Source organism: Elaeis guineensis, chromosome 3 (genome assembly GCF_000442705.2).
Source record: "Elaeis guineensis isolate ETL-2024a chromosome 3, EG11, whole genome shotgun sequence".
In the NCBI taxonomy this organism is placed as follows: domain Eukaryota; kingdom Viridiplantae; phylum Streptophyta; class Magnoliopsida; order Arecales; family Arecaceae; genus Elaeis; species Elaeis guineensis.
In genome coordinates this window covers 121,342,344-121,351,675 of record NC_025995.2, presented here as the reverse complement: position 1 = coordinate 121,351,675, position 9,332 = coordinate 121,342,344, and positions in this window count along the sequence as shown.

Sequence of the window (9,332 nt, the reverse complement as noted above, 5' to 3'; positions counted from 1 at the left end):
ATTTCTAGATTGCCATGATTAGGTATCCTCCATGGAAGGAAAATGTGGTTGGATTTTGGATTTATGATAAAAAAACTATTTCTTTGTATTCTTAATTTTCTTTGAATTAAAAGAAATTATAAAATGCTAACCTAACAATTCATATTACACAATTCTGCATAAATTTATTAAAAACAGCTAACTTATCGTTTCTTATCTCATGCTGCTTATTGCAAACCAAGCTACATTTCTATCGGAAAGCCCCTGCTCCGAATCTTGAGAGATCTTTACCAACTATTTGGTATAGGTATTGGTTATCGTTGGCAGCACTTCTGTCCAAGAAGAGAGCTTAGTATTTTTCTTAAGAAGTTGGCAAGCCAATACATAGGCCTAATTTTTTTTGAAACATTATTTTTGACCCAATTTTTTAGGTTAAAATAATGAAAATTTTGAATGTTTTTTACTCAAATCCAGCCCATGACACCCCTTTGTTCTGACCAATTACTCCAGTTTCAAGATGATATCTAACAATCTAGAGTGGTGGCCCCTTGTATCTTCTATGTTTCTTAGTTTTCGGATAGGTATTATATAGGTGATTAATGTTCAAGTATGCTGACAAGGAGAGAATTGCATGAGAAACTAATAGTAGCCATAGGATTATCTTGTCAAATTGCAGTAGTATTAGCAGCGTTTGTTTTCTCAAAAAAGTTGCGCACCAAATTAAGCTATGTCTAGTTAGGCCTGGTTTAGTTGAATCAGGTTTGGTTGTTCAGTTTTCTATGCATGCAAGTAGTGGAATTGTGGTCCAAACTGATTTGAGTTGGTTTAAGCCCTGTCCCGTTTAGTCCAACCCCATTATATCAGACGATGTTGTGTGAAGTTCGGTTAAACCGTTTTCAGAGTTGTTGGGCCCGATTTTGGGCTCTGGGCCTATTGCTATGCTGTGTAGCCCATATTGGGGAAGGAACTGCTGTTATTTGGGCCAAGGCTGGCCCATACTCCGCACCAAGTGGTCATTTGAGCCGCTCTCCTCATTAAAAAAGAATTAGAAATAGAGTAATTCTTTATATGCCGCATTCGATATAGAAAAAATATATCATTCCTGATTGGCCCACGTAGCCATCCCTTTCTTATGCATATTTAATGCATGTAATTTCATTTTTTCGTTTGAAATTTTGAATGATGAAAATATCTTTATTTTTAAAAAAAATTATGATATCTGTGGTCATATTATGATGAAGAGAAGATATTGTAAAGAAAAAAAATATTTTCATTATTTATAAATTTTATAAATTTTTAAAAAATTATAATTTAATCGTAAGATATCATAATATAGCCTGATCACGTAATATCATAAGTTTTTCAGTACATGAGAGATATTTTTTCATTCAAAATTTTAAATAAAAAAGAAGAACTACAATCATTAAATGCATGTTGAAAAATGATGACTAAGTGCTTCAATGTGATTGAATGGTATATTTTATGTTAATTTTATTGCATTGTACATATGCATAAAGATTTTTTTTTTTTTTTTTGAGTAAAGCAAAGACTTTCTCTTAGATATACGCATTATTTCTAAAGTACAATTTTGTGGACCGGAATGGGATAGGAATCGGCCACAGCGGTCCACCCTTATTGTTCCTGAAATAATTTCCATGACGGGAAGAGATAATTCCTAGAATTCCGCCGCCTTCTCCAGATTTTTTTGGCGCCCCAGCCGGAGGGTTATTCTAGGCGAGAATAACCCATTTCGTCCAGCAACAACCAACAACTACTATTTCAAGAGGAATATTCCGGAGCCAAATCCAGCCTTAAGTTGTTCTTTTCTTAAAACTGAAAAAAAATAACCTCACCTTATGGGTTTATTTCCATTAGATAAGGCGCATTTTGATTTGAATATTAGCACTACTACAACTAAGAAAACCAACTTACCATTACATTGGTTATGGGTCCAAGAACAATATATACTGACCAAGATGTACAAGATGAATGGTGTATGTTCCTAAGATTGAACGAAAAACTAGGTATCGGAGATCTCTTGATGACTTGAAGCTTGACGCCATGCTTAAAGTTGAGCATATAGTTCTTGTTGGGGTAGATCCTCATCACTTGGCACCTCGGTTGATATCTTCGAAAAAATTCTTGGATTGATAAGAATACCGATATAAACTTGACTGTGGAGATCATCGTAAAGTCGGATATCAATGGAAGGCCGAGATCATCAGGAGGCTAGCGGTTGAGTTCATCATAAGTCTGATCTCATTGGGAGATCGATTTCATCAGCAGGTCGAGGTTATCAGAAAATCGATCTCCTCGGAAGGCCGACCTCATCATCATCTAGATACGTGGCAGCGGATTATCATTATCTGAGTTAAAGGCTACATCGGCAAGTGATCGACCTACCTCTCCAATGACATTGGCACATAACCGACCCGCCTCTCCAGTATTATCTGCTAATTAACTATTCAGAATCGCTAGAAAGTGGAACACTCACCTCGGTTTGTCTCCGATCTCCTTTACCTTACTCCGGTTAGTGGCCGATCTGTATCGACGATTGGGTAGCACCACTTAATGGATTCATTCAGCCAATCTGATTATCGACATCAACCGAGCAACAGATGGCCGAGTGTGGCCGTCATACAGTTCCATCGAGTCATATCAAGTCATATCATCCAGGAATCATACCCTGGGCGGTAGACGCACATTTTGATGGGAAGCTATGAAGTCATTAATTGCACCACATACGCGGTAAAGCCCACCGCCGTGGTTGAACAAAAGACAGCCCACCATCAGGGCCATTTAAAGATGCCCTATGTGGCTCCATCGATGGGACACGATCGAAATGACCTCCTATCCTTCCATCTTTGATCTTGCTTCCTCTATAAATAGAGATAAGAAGAGATTCTCGACAGATAAGCAAATATATAAGCCAAAATTCTGTTTCTCTCACTCTTTCATCTGTTGAGTTAGAAACTGATTTGAACGTCGGAGAGTCACAGTCGGAGCAATCTTCAATCAAAATTTATTTTGCAAGCTCCACCATCACTTCTGGATGCCACTGATCGTTCTTTTTGTGTTGCTTCAATTGATCCATCCTTCATCCAATTTTTAGTTTCACAGATTGGAAACATAGTTGTAGTAGGGACCCTGCAATGAGAACTTCTGTCCTATGCATACCCTCAGGCCGATCCCGCAATGGAGTGTGTACATAGGCATGCCGTCGCTTCAACTTGTCGCAGGCGGGATCGAAGCTCGCCGGCCGAAACATATAAGGCTCTGGGAATTTTTCTGGAGACTCCCAATGCTGGCCAAATCCACGTGCCCTGCAGTGGCACCACAAAGACAACAAATATATTGTTGCTTCTTAACATAACTGACAATTATGGATTATAGCATTGTAAAGGATCAGATTTTACAAATAAAGGATAAATCCAAGCATCCTCTCTGCATGTATGTAAGATCTATACGGTGCATAATTATTATGGAACTATATATATAATCATAAACATCACAATAGACCTGTAATCAACCCTAAAAGGCCTATGTTATAGTATCCCCAAGTCACAGATAAACTATGAGCAAGATCGATTCTGATACCATTTGTAAGATCTAAAATTCATCCAAAAAAAATTAGTCTGAAGATATTATTTAGATTTTTTAGTGTTGGGGGACAATATGTCATCCAATTCGAAGACATAAACTAGTGAAAGATCCAGATAACTTCGGATCTTATTGATCCTCGCTTTTCAGCTGATCCATCTCGAATGAAATCTTTTGATGGAAAATCTTGTCAATTCTAACTTCAGTTGCCGATCCTAGATTTGGACACCAACCTAAACTTTGGTTGCTAATCCTGACTTCGGCCATCAATCCTAATTTGCCCGTCAATCCTAACTTTAGCCGCTAATCTAGGCTATTGCCATCGATTTTAGCTTCGATTCACAAATCTCAGCTACCAGCATCGATGCGGCCATCATCTCTATTAGCCATGCCACTAATCATTCTGAAGCTCACTAACTAGGCTAGACCCCATCTGAGAATTCCACGATCCTTTTCAAATTCAAAATGATTCAGCTGGCTCCAGAATGGATAAGGCTGGTGTAACGACCGCATCTCAAAAATTTCAGTCCCAAATCTCATCATGCTACGTCCGAATCAGTCAGGATGGACTAAGAATATCGCTTCCAAACGATCCCACCTTTATTTATAAATAGAAGTTTTAAAAGAACTTTGAAAGCACACACACTTTCTCTCTCATACCCACTTCTTCTCATTTGTTTCTTGGATTTTGACTTTAGTGTCGGAGGATCTCCATCAGAATCAATTTCGATTAAAATTTATTTTATAGATTACATTTTTAAAAAGATGTGTTCGTATCTCAATTCTAACTATCTCGATTGAGAGTCAGATTTCAGTGGCTACACGTAGTATTGTATATACATGTAAAATCTACCTCATGCAAAATAGGCAAGAAACTAAGGCACATCCCATCGGTACTCAGACCGGAGTTACATATTTTATTGACGATCGCAAAACTGAAATTTTCATGTCCTTATTGGATTTTAGAGAGGGAAGAACTATTGCATATTGATGTTCTATGTGTTGGTGCCAAACATGCGCTGGAGCATGCGTACTGAGAAGAGCATTTGTCGATGAGTCATGTTGTACCGATAGTCTATACAGATCATCCATGAGCTGGCCCTTCAGCAAGTTGAGATTGATGGCTCCAAAAATAATCAAAAACTAGCTTATAATCCCATACGGCATGTGGGATACGATCGCTTATCATGGCACACGTAAACACACTGTGACAGCGTACTCCGGAGCACTATCCGACGCATATTAAAAATCACCAATACCGTCTATGCTATCCTACGCCAGAGGTACAAAAGTTTCAATCCCTATTGAAAAGCATGGACGGAACCCGTTTCCGCCCTCGAAGTTCGACACAACGACCTCGATGGTGCACGTTGGCGTACAGAGCATATCCTCATAGTAACGCACGCTGCGACGGCTAGTGTCCTACTCCACTGTTCCAACCCAAACACAAGATGCACGAATCGCGATGATCATAAGAAGAATAATAAAACTCGCTTTCTCATTCCTCCAGCATTTCCATCCGTTAACTTTATACACCGCAAATGAGTGCATGGCTTGCCCCCTCTCAAGTCTCGAACCCCCAAGTGTAGTCCTCAAAGTCCCCAATACTTAGATTCAAACAAACCTTTCAAAAATGGTTGGAATGCGATCAGAAGTTGGCCTGGATCATTCTGACCAATGATTAGCCAAAAGCCAAATATATTGAACTCTAAGTGCCTATCTTTATCTTTTTTTTTTTGTTTTTAATAGAGAACCTATCAAAAATGTTGAACGAATTAATCCACCGTAAATATACATACTATCAGATAATGGGATGCTCTCAGAACCCCATCCAAACAACTATTTATTCTTCGTAGCTTTTCCAACCTCTAAAATCTGGAGCATTCTTTCAAACCCCCTAATCTCATCTTTGAGTAGGCATTCCCACAATCACAACAGCATTAATTTGGAATATAATAGGAATAGAAGTATATGTATGTAATAAAGAGAGAAGGGTGACCTACGAATCCCATGATCTTGTGGGGTATCCCATCGCGGAGTCCGGAGCTCATATTTTTTAATGAAGAGAGATGTGGAGGGTTTTGGAGTCCGTGGCGAGAAAAATTTGCGGTAAAAAAGTCCGGAGCTCTTTTTTTTTTCCATAAAACCTTAACAAGTGTCAAATAGAGAAAGTAAAGATGGCGAGAAAAACTTGCGGAAAAAACCCATTGCGGAATCCGGAGCACATCTTTTTTTTCCCTGAAACCCCTGGCACATGTCAAATAAAAAAAGTACGATTTTGCTACGATGCTCCAAGAAGTATTTTGATCTATTGATTTTTTATCAATTTTTCATCATCAGATAAAATATGATAGAACTATCAAAATAAATCAGAATCTATGGATCAATTCATTTGACCCTAAAAATATATTGGATCAGATTGAAAATTTTTGATTCATTTATAAAAGTAGGCTTTTGACTGACCCCTGTAGTCTATAAATTGAATCGGATTAAGATCGGATCAGCTCGTGGGTCGATTCATACCCGATTAGATGAATAGACGATCATTTGAATTGAGTCCTTGATGCTTATTTCTTGATCGTTTCTGAAAATATTTAAATTCTAATTTATACTCAAAATTTGTTGCATGATTTTGTTCCAAATCCTGATGATAATGTTTCTTGTATATTTATTGTATATACTTTACAATCTTTATTTATTAATTTATCTTTAGAATTGATTATTTAATTAATTTTTAATTAGTTGTGAATTTTAGATGAAGATGATAGCAGTGCTGGCCTTGAGACATCAAGAGTGGATTCAAATGTGCTTCAAGAAGATGAATTTGTAGAGGAATAGCTTGTTTGATTTGATGTTATTTTTTGAGTTTAATGTACTATGGATAATACATTTGAGTTTGATGTTGTTTCATCATAGTTGTAAGTTTAGTTTTTATTTGATCTTGAAAATTCTGTTGCTACTTGTCTTCTTATTACTCGTTGAATGCTGAGTTTTAATTTTCTTTATATTGACTCCAGAATAAGGGGAGAAAGATATGAAAGTGACTCCAGAATGGGCTGACCTGGTCCTAGAAAAGAAAAGAAAAAACAAGTGGGCTAGCCCAGCCCTACCAATAGCTCATATGGGCTAAGGTTGGATTGGATTTTTACGGCTCATTTTAATAAATGGGCTGAGCCCGGCCCGGCCCACATAATCACAGCCCATGTGGGCTAGGGCCGGGCCGGTCTGGCTCATTTTGATAGTTCTAAATATGGATCACTCAGATTTCAACTTGATGGAGTATTCAGATGCATGACTGATACAGTAAATATTTTAAAGATGAAGATTATTTCTTGCCATAATCAATTTTTTTTTCAAAAAAATCTTCTCTTCTTCTGTGGGTTATCAAAGGAGGTGAACGCAGAGGAGTTGCGGGCACGGAGGGTTGGGGGAAAAGGAGGGGTGGCAGCGGCGACGATGATGGCACGGAGAAGCTGCGGACCGTAGAGGACTGAGGGGAAGGGATAGGTAGCGGTGACGGTGCGGAGAAGCCACAGCCGCGGAGGGACGGGGGTTGAGAGGTGCCGACCGTGGAAGGCCGAGAGGGGGGAGGGGGGCGACAGTGGCGTGGAGAAGCCATGGTCGCAGAGGGGTGCGTGTTGGGGGGGTGCTGGCCGTGGAGGGCTGGGAGGAGGGGGCGGCGGCGGCATGGAGAAGCCACGGCTGGGAGGGGCATGGGTTGGGGGGTGTAGCGTGAAGAAGCCGTGGGCTACAGGGACGTCGGGGGGTGGGGCCAAGGGGGTGTGGTTGCGGTGGCATGGAAATGCCTCGGGGGGAGGGAGCACATTGGATCAAGGATGGGCATAGAGTAGTCGCGGCCGTCGAGGGTGGGGTGGGGGGTGTAGAGCAGTGGTGGACGTTGGAGGGGGGTGCAAAACTGAGAGAGGAGGCGTGGACCACTGTGGGGGTTAGTGTGGAGGAGGCATCGGTCATGGGATGGCGCATGCGGAGGAGCGGAGGAGGCTCTGGGGGCTGGGTGGTGGTATGGGAGAGGCGCAGGAGGCTTGGGGGGGGGAGTGTAGAGGAGTCGGTAGTTGAGGAGGTGGGGGGAGGGTTGCGCACGGTGAAGTTGCAGATAGAATAAGAAAAAAAAATAATAAAATATTATTTAAAAAAATAAAATATATAAAAATTAATGTGTAATATCATCAATATTTTTTATAATAAAAAATTATAGAATTTAAAAAAATAATATGTTTATTTTAATATATATATATATATATATACAGACATGCACACGCCACGTTGGTTGAATCCCCGTTGAGGTTCACCAAAAAAAAAAAAAATCCCTGTCGAGAAGCATGAAAAATAATCAATACCCTTGAAAATTAGTTCTTTTAAGTAACTTATTATAATTATGGCACATCGAGCATCATTTCATAGAGCGCGTTCATATATATATATATATATATTAATAATAAGGTCATTGATTAAACGTCGGTTCTTGGAGACAAAAGGGTGGTGCATAAACGACATGTATGCCGATGGCCCATTAATTAAGAAACACCAAACCGCCGATTTGCTGGACGAGCCATAGTTTTAGACCATGCCCATGGCCGAATATAGCTGGACTAAGCCCTATTTAAAGTTTAAAGGGTTGGGCTACCGTTTGAATCATCCCGGCACGCCGCGTGCCGGCACTAGCTATATATATATATTCTCCGGGAGAACTTAATTACGGGTCCCCAAATTTTTTTTTTTTGGGGGACTAATGGAGGAGGATTTACTCTAGCTTATTCTCTTCCACTTGTCTGAGCAAGCAGCGTGCTTGGACCAGTTCAAATATTATGCAGCAAAGTTAAGTACAAGTCTTTACCCAAAAAAAAAGGGTACACGTGCCTGCCTCCCCGGTTTTGACAATTTTTTGCATTCCAACGCTTGGGCATCATTGGAAAACGAGCCAGGAATTTGTTTGTATTCGCCCAAATTCCAAAAAGCTGTAGACTCTATTTTATTTAGAAAATTATTAAGGCGAAATTGATATTTGGTCCCCGAAGTAACACCCGCCCGCCACAACCCTTCATGAAATTTTGTGTTCCGAATTTGTGCATGAAAGTTTAAAATCTAGGTTCCTTCTTTTCCCCCTCTCTGCATCGCTTCTCTGTTGTGATGCACATCCTAAGCTCACGTGTGGCATTATTTATTTATTTAAATTTGATGGTATACGAGTCAATGGGATGGCCTCACAAAGAAATAATATATTAGAGAAACCACAAAAAAGAACCCCAGCACATATGCGAGTTAATGTCCAACAAAATCAATGGGAACCGCTATAAGAATCCTTTAAGCCGATTGATCGAACTAGTTGAATGCATCTTATTTAGGAATCTATTATTGGGCATGAAATAGCATTCTAATTTATTGAGTTTGCACTGCAGCCGTTTGTAAAGGAAGTCGTCAAAGGTGCCACAATGGTGGTGTCCTCAAACTAACAAAAAGATCTTCTTACTGATATGGAACTTTGAAATGTCCATTCAGGCATCATCGTGTCACAAATTTTCTTTCTTCTCTTTCCTTTCAATGCAAGAGTGTAAGAAGAAGATTTTTTTTTTATTTTTATCAAGAGAGTCCTTTGATTCACGGAGAGGAAAAAAAAAATGTAGTCCATAAAAAAAAAATATATATATATATATTTTTTGATTGAAAATTAATTTTTTTATGAAAATATGTTTTTCATATTTTATAAAAAAAATTTATATAGAATATGAGAAAGC